Here is a 13,367-nt window from a genome sequence, read left to right on the forward strand (position 1 = left end):
GATTACTTCATAAAACGTGGGGATAGGGAATGTAAGAACCTAAAGATGATGTATTTCTGAAGATGTTCACATTGTGGGCAACTGAGCTGACTTATCTATTACTAATATTTATCTGGTATAATACATATAATATCCGCCAGTGGAGTGCTTATTAATGGCAAACAGGTTTTGCAAAGGACTACACCTTCTTGTGTCATTAACATGCAGCTATTCATTTCAGAAGCTATTGTATAATGAGGGGGGGGGTGCGAAATATAGTTTACTGATAATTTGCCTTCCTTGTTACACTTATTGCATATCTGTGCAAACTCAAGGAAAATTAGATGTATTTAGTTCATACAGTTTGTCCAAAACTGCAGTTCACATGCTTTCTATCAAGGAAAATAGATAACCACGAAACAGGTAGTAATACAAAAAGATCACTTTTTAAGACAGATGTTACTACAATTATTTTTTAATGTTGTACTAATGGCTTTTTTTATACTCATAGCATGATTTGTCATTGCTGATATTAACAAGTTTAGTCTGAGGGTTAAAAATGTAATGAAAATATCTCAGGCATATACTTTTTTCCAGCCTCAAAAGATGGACCTGCCAAGAAGTAAGATTATTTTCTTTTAGTTGGGTTTGCTGTTGAAATGCCAGATAAAGCTTGTGTGGCCATCACACAAAATGTAATATTTCAGTATTTAGAAGCTGTAGTTGTGATTTGTTTAGTATTAGGAAGGTGAGTTGCAAAAGCATATAGCTTGAGTAATAGGATTGTTTTAGTGGTAGATACGTTTTGTTTAAATGGTATGTAGAGTTAGGGTATTTATTAAAAAATGAAAAGAGTTTAATAACATTTTTACAGTTGATTTTTATTTTCCAGTCAAGAAAAGCACGTTATGTGAATTCCTAAACCCTACAAAGCAGATGCTTCCAAGGTCATATTAAAAGCATAACGATTATAGTTAGTGATGCGGAAATTTATAACTATGAATTAGAATGGTTAAAGTAGAAGTTAGATCATATCGTAAACTGGTTAATTAATTAATTGTCTTAGATTACATAAAGTTGCACCTAAATAAGTATCATAACGTGAACAACTATGAACAGTGAAAGTCTTTCTTCTATAGGGCTAAATAAAAAACAGAAAAACTATGAATACATTTAGACTTCCTAACTGTGCTGGCAAGGTGGAAAGCAAATATGAGGGATTCTGATAGAAGTTGTTTTGTTTCTTCAGTAATGCTTACTCTTTCCAAGTAAAAAGGCCTCATATTTGCATATATTGTGATATTTCAATATATATTGCTAATTACGGAGATAATAAGCTTGGAGAAATGTGGTACAATGAAGTGGGATTTTGATATTGTCAGTCTTGACGAACTGTGATTCAATGATGTGGGATTTCAATGAAGTCAGGCAGATCCATATATGTCAATTTTGTATAGTTTTCTTGGGGTGAAATTTGCACTGAATTTGGGAGCTAATATATTTACGATATCTACTGGAGTCAAGTAAGTGGTATCATTTTGAATCAGTTCAAGGCAATGTTAGATGTTAATTTTTAATTTCCTGACATAAGTAAAGAATGATTTGTAATTATCCTTAGTTTCTGATGCTAGTGTAAGTTCATGGGATGTCTTTGTTTTCCTGATAATATTTTCCAGTACCATTGAATTTTTTTTATATTGCCCTTGATTTATGAGTCTTTAGTTTTGCTGTATATTTGAAGAAGCTTTTTTTATTGCATTGCTTAGTTATGTATGTGGACTACCTAGCTATAAACACCTAAAGTTCTAGCATTTATCTTCTCAGAACTGTAGCAGTCACCCCCACTCTTATTCTTGAAAATATACATTTTTATTTAGTAGAGGGTTTATGAAGAGTATAGTTGTAAGGGACTGGGAGCTTCTTCAAAAAGGGACAAGAAGTTTTTTTTTGTGAACCCCAGCGAACAATGACTTCAGAAAATGTACACATTTCAGTAAACATGAATAGTAATAAATCATAATACCCATTTGTTAATCAGGTAGGCCCACACAGTGCCTTTTCCAGGGTGACCCGGGAGCAATGTCTGGTTATTTGACTCGCTCAAAGGCAAATGAGAGCATCAAACCTTGTACCACAGGAACTACAGCTTATAGGCTTGACCCTGTGCACCAACTGCCAAGCTAACAGCCTGCAGTTTGACATGATGTCTACCTAAATCCTTCAAAATAAAGAAAAGGGAGCCATGCACTTTTAAAGCCAGCATGACACAGCATTTGTAAACAGAGTAATTTTAAGTCTTCTAGCTGCCTTAGTTAAAGGAATTACTAAACACAGTTTCCACAGAGTTTGATGTTTTCCCTTTTTCAGTCTTTCCTAAAAAAGGTTCACATCAAGACTATGAAATGAAACTCTCCTCATGGATCCTTTTGTTTTTATATTTATTTTTTTGTGAACCTGGTAAGTCCATATGGTGTAAATGTTACCTTTTAAAGGGTAAGCTGCAAGGATTATCCGGATATGTGACTTGCTCATATCACCCAGTTTATAAATGCAATTCAGGTACTCAAACCTAGGATTAAAGATAAAGCTTACTAATAGCGTGTAACTGTAACTTTCTCAGATAAACCACCAGCATCTATATGAATAAATGTAAAAAAAATTATTCACTTCTGGAACTTATTATCTGAGCAGAATTTCTGCATTCGCAGAACTTCTGTTTGGTGCCTTCTGTGATCCCTTCATCACTCAAAACCAACAATTTTATATTTTGAGCAGATTCATATGATAACTGTACTACTGCAGTGATAATTCAGTATCTCTACTTCATAAGACTTTTTCCTTTTCTGAAATTGTCTCCTCACCATTCACTCCAGAGGCCTCTGCATGACACTTGGCTTTCACAATGGATCATTTCTTGATCCGTCTCATTGTGTCATTGGATTTGGTATCTATTCTCCAAGCTACATTTTCTCTCAACCTGCCTTGTTTAAGAGTACATGCCCCCCCCAAAATTTATCCCTGAATTTCCCAACCTTCTAATTCTACCAAGTATTGCCAACAATAACTGCTTCTTGGTTCATCATATTAGGCAAAGCAGATGGACGTTTTTCTCCTGAATTTCTATAACTACAAAAGTTTAATTATCTTGCACTTGACAAAAAGTTTGCTTCCCATATTACCATCACAGCTGCCAGTAAATATCATCTCGGGGGATAATGATACAGCGCTGACTCTAAAGTCTTCCAATGAAGCCATGTGAGAATATTATGTTGTATTTAGCTCTAGCAGCAAGGCTGATACTTCATTCACTTGCTAACGTATTCATCCATGTTTTGGTGCTTTCTAGTTTGGTAACTGAGAATGAGTAGCACTGTCACCTTACAGAAAGAGGTTCTCCGGTTTGATTCTTGGCTGGGATGTCTTCTATTTGTATGTTCTTTCTGTGTTCTGTGTAATCTGTTTTTCTTCTGCTCCCAAGTGATTTCCACTTCTCACTAGGTTTGTATTTGGTGTCTGTTTGTGCGAGACATGAAAGAAAGGCTTGGCAAGCTATTTCCATGTCATAATTGCCTAGTAAACTCTATTATGGCCATGACTGTTCACAACATCACTGTATGTGGATCATAAGCAAGGCTGGAACTGGGATGGGCCTAATCCATTTTCAGTAAATACTTGAGGAGAAACAAGTTTCTCCAAAATGAGATACATAAAGATATCTTACAAATACAAAATTTCATACAAACACACAAATCAAAATGTGCAGACATCAATAACCAGGATACTCAGGTGTAGTCAATCATAAAAAAGCAAATCATGTCAACAAAACAGCAATATAATACATAAAACCCTAGTGTGTAACGACAATGTAGGTAACTTAAGAATACAGTTCTTTGTCCTGGATAAAACAAAATACATGCAGGCATCTGGGAAATTATAATAGATAATAGTGGTGTATTAAAACAAACATTCATGCTTATGTAAACAGGCCAACTTTTGATACAAATGAAATAAAAACATAGTTTGCATACTATTGGGATAAAGCAAGAGAAGTAAGGGTGAAAGATGTGTTGAAATAAACAGTATGAGAGTTATTAGCTCTATGTATGACCATGTCATCTGTGTACAAAATAAGAAGAAGAAGATGTGAAAAGTTCCTAAGCAAAAGCACAATTGAGAGGGATAGCACTTTTCTTTGTGGGCTTCCATTGAAAAGTAGGGTGCAGTGGGAAGAGGTGTTCCTTATTTGGGCTTTTTAATGCCTGTTTTACAGGAAAGCTTTGAACTATTGTACTGTTTTTGAAGTTATTCATACTTTAAGAAGTGAGTGTTAGAGGAATGAGTAATCAACTAGACCAAAGGCCTTTGTTTGATCATTAATAGGCCATCTATCCATGTTCTGAAGTATATCGTCTGCCAGGATTTATAGGGCAATCATGGTGCTTCTACCAGACCAGAAGCCAGTTTTGATGCTGACAGATAATTTAGTAGGACTATATGTATTCTGGTAGTTGATATATACTAGTTTGTCAAATATTCTAACTAGGTAGGTAATACAGAAATTGATCTGAAGTAATTTTCACTGGATGGTTTGGTTACTTTGGGGATTGGTTTAACTATTTTAGTTTTCTATTCGTTAGGTATGAAGGTGAGACAAATGCTGCATATAGATCAGTGTTATATAAAAAAGTAGTGCCACAGATGTATGCTTTATATGCAGAAAGCAATGCAAATGTAAATGTATCACACTAATACTGTGACTCTTAAAACAACAGTGTGGGTTAAACAGTGATGCAGATATTCTCAGAATATTTAGAGAGCCAAACCACCTGTATCATAGCATGAATACTATTTATGTATTTATTTTTTTTATTTCTTTATGGGAGTAGAGGATTGATTCATATGGACCAACTTCAAACTGATCCTTGTGCAAAACAAGAAATATAAACCTTGAAATAATATAAAGAGATGTGAAAAAAGCTTATAACAGTAGGATACCAGTATATACTTCTTTTAAAAGGACCAAGATACCTATGGATAGACAAAATGTACTTATAAGGGAGAAATAAAGTGAGAAAAAGGTATAGAGAAGAGTATATATATATATATATATATATATATATATATGAGTAAGGAAGAATGTAGAACAGAAAAATAATATGAAAAGGAATGACAGGAAGTGTAAGAGACATTTAACGAGTATTGAGTACTGATCCAAAATGTATTTACAGAATAATAAAATAGGTAATCAGGCATAATATTATAACAGTAAAGCAGGTAATGATGCTTAAGCAGAGTTGACATGAGGGTTATTGAGGAACTATGCAGTATGACTTGAACTGAAGCAGTACCAGCCTAGTACGGCTTTGTGCAGATGGCCTCTAAGTTTATTTATAAACCAGGAAAGTCCAACTTGGAACAAAGCCAATTTTCAACAGAGGCCCAGGAAGAAATGTTCCAGATGCATGTCTTTGTAATGTGGGAGGAAACCAGAGCACCCAGAGAAAACCCACATGAACGACATGCAGACTCCACACAGAAGGCACCCCAGCCGAGAATCGAACTGAGAGCCTCTGGCTGGGAGGTGACAACACTACCACTGCACCACTGCACCGTCCAAGTTAAAGTCTAAGTTAGATTTAAATTCTGAGTAAGACATAATATGTTTTAGGTTGGCAGGCAGGCATTCCTAGAGTGTAGGGCCTAAAGTAGAAAACTGTGTTTGTACCATTAAAGTTAGTTCTTGGAGTATGCAGTGCTGGACCTATGTGTAATTAATTTCTAAGGTTATACGATGGAATGAAATGTGTAGGCTTGCAGCTGGGTGGGGCATTCCAAACCCATAAGCTTACATAGTTATTTATTTTATTTATTTATTTTACATTTGTTAACCGGGGGTGTCTGATTGAGATGAAAAAGCCTTTTTTCAGCAGAGGCCCAGGGAGAAAAGCTCCACACAGAAAAATTACAGATACATTTAGATATTTAGACATGATCAGTATACACACAAATTACAACAGACATGTTTTTACAGTGGTATGCAGTACATCAACAGTTACAGTGGAGAGAACAAACAAGAAAATATTAATTTAAAAATAAAGGTAATTAATAGATTTGTGATGTGCAGCTGAAATTTGGAACATAGGTAAAATACATACATAGTACACAGGTGCAGTACATACATTATAGATTAGCCAGTGCTTGTGAGTAAGAGTGAAAACTATTATCAAGTACTCTAGGTTTAGTATGTGTACCTTATCCGCTTTCACTAGCCTGGGGAGCAGTCATGGCACTGTCAACTTTGCTTGAGATGTTGCCTAATGAGGTTTTAAAAGAAGGCTTTGGATGATGTGTTTTGAATGCTAGTGGGGAGAGAGTTCCATTTTTTAGCCACTGAACTACTACATAGTGTGTCTCCAAAACTATTGTAGCTGTTGGTGACTTCTAGTAGTAGTTTCACTGATGATCTAAGAGGCCTTTTGGCTGAGTGATGTACTAGGTTTTTGAGGGCAGAACACTTATTGGGGAGGGAATAGATAGAATGACAGTGGCAGAACTGATTGTAGGTTAGGAGGATGTGCAGTTCATTCCAGTGGAGTGGTCTCAAAGCAGTAAAGTGATGATTTCTATATGAGCAATTTACAGCAAAGCAGGCAATTCTGTTATAGCAGGCTTCTATTTTGCTTAGTTCAGTTTTGTTGAGATTAGTCAGAATGGGAGATGCATAGAATAGGGTGGATAGAAGTTGGGAGTGAGCAATGGCCGGTCTTGTGTTGTTGGTAAGAAATGGTTTGATACGATAGAGTGATCCCAGTTTGGCATGTACTTTTTTAATAGTTAAGTTGAGATGACTATAAAATCTTAGGTGGGAGTCTATGGTTATTCCCAATAGCTTAGCCTGTGCCACTGGAGCGATTGGAGTAACATTTGTGGAGTAGATAGTGAATTGACTGTTATCAGTGTTTTTGCTAGAACTGGTTATAATCATAAGCTAAGTTTTCTTTGGATTGAGGATAAGTTGGGCTTTGGTAAGGTAGTTTTCAACGTCAGAGAATGCTAGTGGAGTTGTTTGCAGGAGGGTGGGAATATTTTGTGCAGCACAGATTAAGGTAGTATCATCTGCATACTGAATGATAGATGCATGCTGTGTGGAGGTATGGAGGTCATTTGTAAAGATTGTGAATAGTAGTGGTCCTAAGATAGAACCCTGTGGGACTCCTATAGTTATGGATAGCTTAGGAGAGAGAGACTTTTCCCATTTCACAGCTTGGTACCTGTCAGTTAAGTAGCTTTGGAACCAGGTAAGAGAGGAATTTGATAAGTGATATTGGTTTAGTTTGTTTAGCAGGATTTGGTGTGAGACTGTGTCAAATGCTTTGGACATATCCAAAAAAAGAGTTGACACCTGCAGGCCTTCATTTATGAGACGGTTTACTGTGTCAGTGAAGCCGAGGAGGGCTGTAGTGGTACTATGGGAAGGTCTGAAACCATGTTGAGTAGGTGACAGAATGTTGTTGTCTAGGAGATATTTTAGCACCTGGGTATGGATGCATTTTTCTAGGATTTTGGCCAGGGGGGAGAGTATAGCAATGGGTCTGTAGTTATTAAGTTCATTGGAGGTCCCGCCTTTATGTATGGGTGTAAGATAGGATATAGTTTTCAACAATTGATATGTTTATGAGAGTGGAGATTGGGATAGCAATAGCATCTGCTGTGAGTTTCAAGAAATAGCTGTATAGCAGGTCGGCTGCTGTTGATGAGGTTTTTAGTTTGGAAATCATGCTTTTGATTGAAGTGGTGGAAACTGTTTTGAGGGTAAAGCTTGTATTACTGTTATTTGTGCTGGTGGGGGAAATAGTGAGGTTGCAACTGTCCTGTGTTACTAAGGATAAAATTGAGTTCACAAAGTGGGAGTTGAATTGTGTTTCGATGAGAACTTTAGTGTCAGAGGTGGTTGGTTTGGGGGTAGCCTTTTGGCTGGGTTTTAGTAGCTGGTGAGCATTTTTCCAAAATTTTGGGGGGTTGTGTTGGTATTTAGTTTGTAATGTCATGTAGTAGGATTTTTTGTCCAGCCTAATGCATTTTTTGCACGGTTACGCAGTTCTTGGAACTTAGTTAGACTTTGTATTTCTTTGTTTTTTTATAGTAAAGCCAGGCAGTATCTCTGGACTTGAGGATTTGTTTGGTTTCTTTACTGAGCCAGGGGTTTGTAGAGGTTCTAACCTTGATTTTGCTCAATGGAGCAACAGTGTCTAGGTGTTGTAGAAATGTTTTGTTGAAATATGCTACAGCTTGATCAAGTGGAAGGGTTTTTAGGGGTGGTCCAGTCACAGTTACAGTGTAAAATATTGAGGTCCTCAGGAGAGAAATTTTTTGTGTTTCTAGTGGATTTATAGTTAGTAGTTTTGCATATGCTTGTTCTACTACGTATAAGATATATTATGTTGTTGTCACTTAAGGTGTTTGGGAGACTGCCTGTGAGGGGATACAATGTGGGATTGTTAGTTAGGACCCAGTCAAGGATCGATTCCCTTTTAGATTTTTTAGTCACATCTAGTTGGAATTTGGACTAGCTGCTGGTAGCCATGGAGATTTATTAGATTACTTGGTGGTTCTGATATACAGGTGAACCAGTCTAGGTTGAAATCCCCCAGAATAAGGGTTTCTTGTGAGTATGTGGAAGAACACCAGGATAAGAAGTCTTCAAGGCTAGCTGGTGTATTACCAGGTGAAATATAGATCACAATTGTGGCAATGACCTTTTTAGGGTGAAGTTGAAATTGTGAGATAAGTATGTCCCAATTATTGGGGGAGGGGTAGGAGTTTGGTATTTGACGTAATGTTAAGTTGGACTTATACAGTAAGCCATTTGGCTTTTTGTAGAATAGGGTAGTGATATTCACATTGTACAGAGAGGGTTATAAAAAGTATATTTTATTGCTGACAATCTATAGAGCTTTAGTGTTTTTCTTGGAGACAGTTGCAGTTATGGTTAGAGCATATGCTACCTGTGCTAATTAGAATTCCTTTTCCATTAACTGGCTTGTTTCTGAGAAAAGAATGTTAACATTTTTTCTGGGCCTAAAAACGTACATGCTGTAGTTACTTTTGTCTGTATTTTTTATGTGTATTGGATCACTATAGGACTGGTCTAACTGATGCCAAGGTATTTGAAAACGCTTGTTGTTTCAATGAGTTTATTCTTGAGGCTTGCAATTTTCCAGAATGTTATGATAGTGGAAAATTTTTGCTTAGTAGGAAAGAACATGGCTTTGTTTAGTTTGTTTAGCAGGATTTGGTGCGAGACTGTGTCAAATGCTTTGGACATATCAAAAGAGTTGCAGTGGGAGGTGTTTAGGAGTATTTTTTTTACTGTTGATCTATTTAATATGGATGTGCAGCTCTTCTCAGAACTAAACTTGAATGTTAGAGTGGGAGTGGACTGATATGAATAGGGCCATGTTGCCAAAATATAAAATAAGTGGTAAGTAGAGGTGGTCATTTGGAAGTTTATTTTAAGAAACATGAGAAGAGATGGTTGCTAATATGGAGTCTTAGGGACTTCCTTTATTTAAGGTGACAAATTGGAAAGGTGGACTATCCAGTCTTGATTCTGAACTGCTGGTTAGAGAGAAGATAGAAGATGGAGTGGCAGTTTGAGGTGCTGGAAAGATTGCACTGTTTAGAAGGTGGTTTGATTAAAACTCTTCCCCATATGGTGGGCATAATGTGTAAGTCATATATGAAATAGACATAGACAAGGAAAGTAGTGACCTATGGCCTTTACACTGATCATTGAACTAGGGAGTATCAGATCCTGTCAAGAGGAATTTGATTGAGGAGATACTCAATGTCTGAGGAGAGCTATTTTGGAGTAGAAAAGGGAGTAAAAGTAGGGCTGAGGGAAAGATGGTTACCTGCTAGAGAACAGGGGGTAGTTACTGAACTGAATGGGAATGTCCAAAGTGGTAAATTGACCAAGTAATTTGGATAAGTGCTGAAGGAGGAGTTGTTTGTGGGTGTCTGACATCATTCAAGGAGTGATTGGGTTTATAACATAGAGATGGTTATCATGATAGGTGATCAATCTGGACTTCTGGAGATACTAGGTAGGTTTTTGGAATGTGATTTTTTGAGATTAGGAGCTGTAGACATTATATCTTAGAGAAGTGTTCTGAATTTAATGAGAGAAGGTGGGGATGTTTGCCTTCAGGATAAGACTATTTCTGGGTTAAACTGAGGTTTGAAATAGAGAAGGTTTCCACCCCCATATTCTCTCCCTGGCCTGGTAACAAAGATGTAGTTGTAACCCAGAAAAAAAGGTGACATAGGTGGGATCATCCTTTTTAGGCCAAGGTTCATAAATGGTTACAATGTCAGGGATATCAGAGGCAATGTCTTGCCTATTTTTGGTACTATCTGCATTAAGGAGATCTCAAGAAAGAAAGCTGGGGTGGATGGGGTTATGGTGACTGAAGGTAGAGTAGGGCCAGGATTAGAATCAATGCTGACTGTTAATAGCACAATGATGATTGATATTATACATTTAGCTAGAAATAGCAGCAAACAGAAGAGATTATATGCTCTTGAGAACAAGTCATTAGTATAGTTGTACAGTAGACAGCTGACTAGAAATCTTATCCGATGTAAAATACATTCATTACATTCAATAAACAAAACCATCTTTCCTGAGCACAGAGAGTTTTACAGTTTCAGTTTGAGTATAAAGCAGAGTAACATATTTTATAACAGATAAATTATTTGATTGCAATAAACATCTATCACAAGCAGAAACATTGTACACGTTGACATATGGAACCAGCAGTGATCAAAGCTAATACAAATATGCGGCTATGTTTAACTGCAGTTACATTGTAACAGTTAACACCTGATAAGATCAGTGAGTCAGAGCCATTAATGCACAACAATGACCTTAGGTTACCTTCAAAAAGCCAAATGAAGTTTTGCTTCAGTTAAAATGCAACAAAAATAGGCATATACACAAATGTTACACAAGACAATATTTATTAACAAACTGTGCATCACTACCACTAACAGTTGTTGACATTCAGATGTTGAAATAAACTAAACTAAGCATGTGGGATACAAAGGCTATAGCTGAAGCAGTAATGTTAAAGTTAACATAAGATTAAGAACAGTGAGTGAGAACATAACAACACACATTACCTTATGGAAAATTCAAAAGGTCATTTTCCTCTTTCCTGATGTCACTATGCAAATATACATTGATGACTCATTATGCAACTGTATCGTTCAATTATACATTTGCACAAGTCAAACTAAAAATATCTCTCAGCTACTAAGGGTTAGGTACAGTACTATGATGTTTGCCTTCAGAATTAACCTCGTACCTCCTAGACACATTGGTTTTCTTTATAAACTTATACTTGCATAAGGGTACTACCTTTGTCATATTACTGAATGAACACTTCACATAGGCTCCATATTTAACTGTATGTAGTGCACTACATAAAGATCTTTTGTTCTTAAAAGTAAGAAAGTGCTGCTCTTCCTGACTCTGTGCTATGATTTATAACACTCAGGTAATTTCTAGCCAAATATATATCAGGTGAAACCTGTACTTTCTTGTAATACTGAAAGTGCACTTACTTCAGTACATGCAGGGAAAGCAAACAAGTATAACATCAAGTACAGCAATCGTCTAGGAGACCAAAAATATACAAAATGCCTTAGCCAGTTATAATGAAACAATAGGAATGTCCATAGATTTTATCCTTAATGCGCTACACTGTATAAAAACACATAAAAAGCTGAATCTAGAAATTGATCAATAAACTTAGAGGTCAACTTGCAGAGTACTGCAATAGCTTATTGTGACCACAACTTGAATGTAGAATTTAAACGTCACTTTATATAAGTGGGCCAGTCTAAAACGTTGCCATTTCTGTTACTGTTTTATCATCTTTTAGCATTTTAAAGTTTGCTTACTTTGTTGAACTCCTAGTGTAATAACTATATGCTATGAAAAATGTAATATGTTTTATATAACAAGAATACACAATCCATGTTTTTTTTTTTTGGCATTTACTCATGGTGTTGCAAGGTGTGCTCCCAATGGGAATCAACCACCCTGTTTGTTATTGCTTTATACAATGGTGATAGATTTATTTTCAGAAGATATATTTGTATTCTCACCATTGTTATTTATGCCAGGTGTCCTTTAGCTGCACTTTGTATTCTGATGAGCAAGCACAGGTGGGCTGGGGTAACATTTACTTATTTATTTTATTTTTTTTACCTATTTAGTGGTTGACAGTGTCAATAGCTCATTAAGTTAGTTATTGACATAGGATAAGACTGTGGGCTCTAGTCTCACACCATGTGCCACAATTAATTCCCATTATTGTGGCTGTACTTTAGAATAAGTGGTCCTGCTTCCCTGACTGTGCCATCCTTTGAATGAGAAATCAAACTGGGGTCTTATTTACGTAAGATGAGTGTAGCTCAGAAAGATGGAAATGATCCCACTGCACTTATCAACAGAATAGGACTGTGTTATTTAAACTAATAAAAACTAGCTTCACAAAGCCAAAAAAATTTTATACAAATCAGATCTCATTGCAACTGTCATTAACATTAAACTCATTAGGTGAAAAACAAATAACACATTACATATTCTTGTTACATAAAGCAATTTAATTTCATGAATCCTCTTTATTACACCATCCTTTCAGCTTACTAACTTCTCTTTGAAGCAAGGTACCTTGAATGACTTAATGTCAGTCCAAAGCTGTTGAACATCCTCTCTGCAGCTTGGGAACATCGAGAGTGGAATATTTAGTAACACATGGTGGTGCCATAGAGCATGCATAGCAGAAGGTTAAGAATGATTATAGAATGGGCGAGATGTACATGGCACACTGATTGGAGAACATTCTCCAGCAGGGTGTTAATCTACAGGTAATTCCGACTGAAAAACGAGTCCACCATATCACAGCAGCATATTAAGCTGCCATAGAGTTCGGACTGAAAGTAACCTAAATAAGAAAAGTGTGTGTGTGTGTGTGTGTGTGTGTGTGTGTGTGTGTGTGTGTGTGTGTGTGTGTGTGTGTGTGTGTGTGTGTGTAAGAGTGAGAGTGATTGAACAATGGCAGCAGCAGTTGAGAAGTCTGCATAACTCTCGACCGCCTAGCTCAAGAAGTCTGCATAAAGCCTAAGGTAAAAGGGGAGCAAAGGCTCAAAATAGGAACATATTTTAACTACTGTTCTTATAAAATCACAAAGTTACTTGAATAATCAGATTTGTATTAGCATGCATTTTTTGAAGTGCAAGTGTGTGTGTGTGTGTGTGTGTGTGTGTGTGTGTGTGTGTGTGTGTGTGTGTGACAGCTTAGTTAAAATGTTATAAT

Source organism: Protopterus annectens, chromosome 1.part0 (genome assembly GCF_019279795.1).
Source record: "Protopterus annectens isolate FY-2018-M chromosome 1.part0, PAN1.0, whole genome shotgun sequence".
NCBI lineage: Eukaryota > Metazoa > Chordata > Ceratodontiformes > Protopteridae > Protopterus > Protopterus annectens.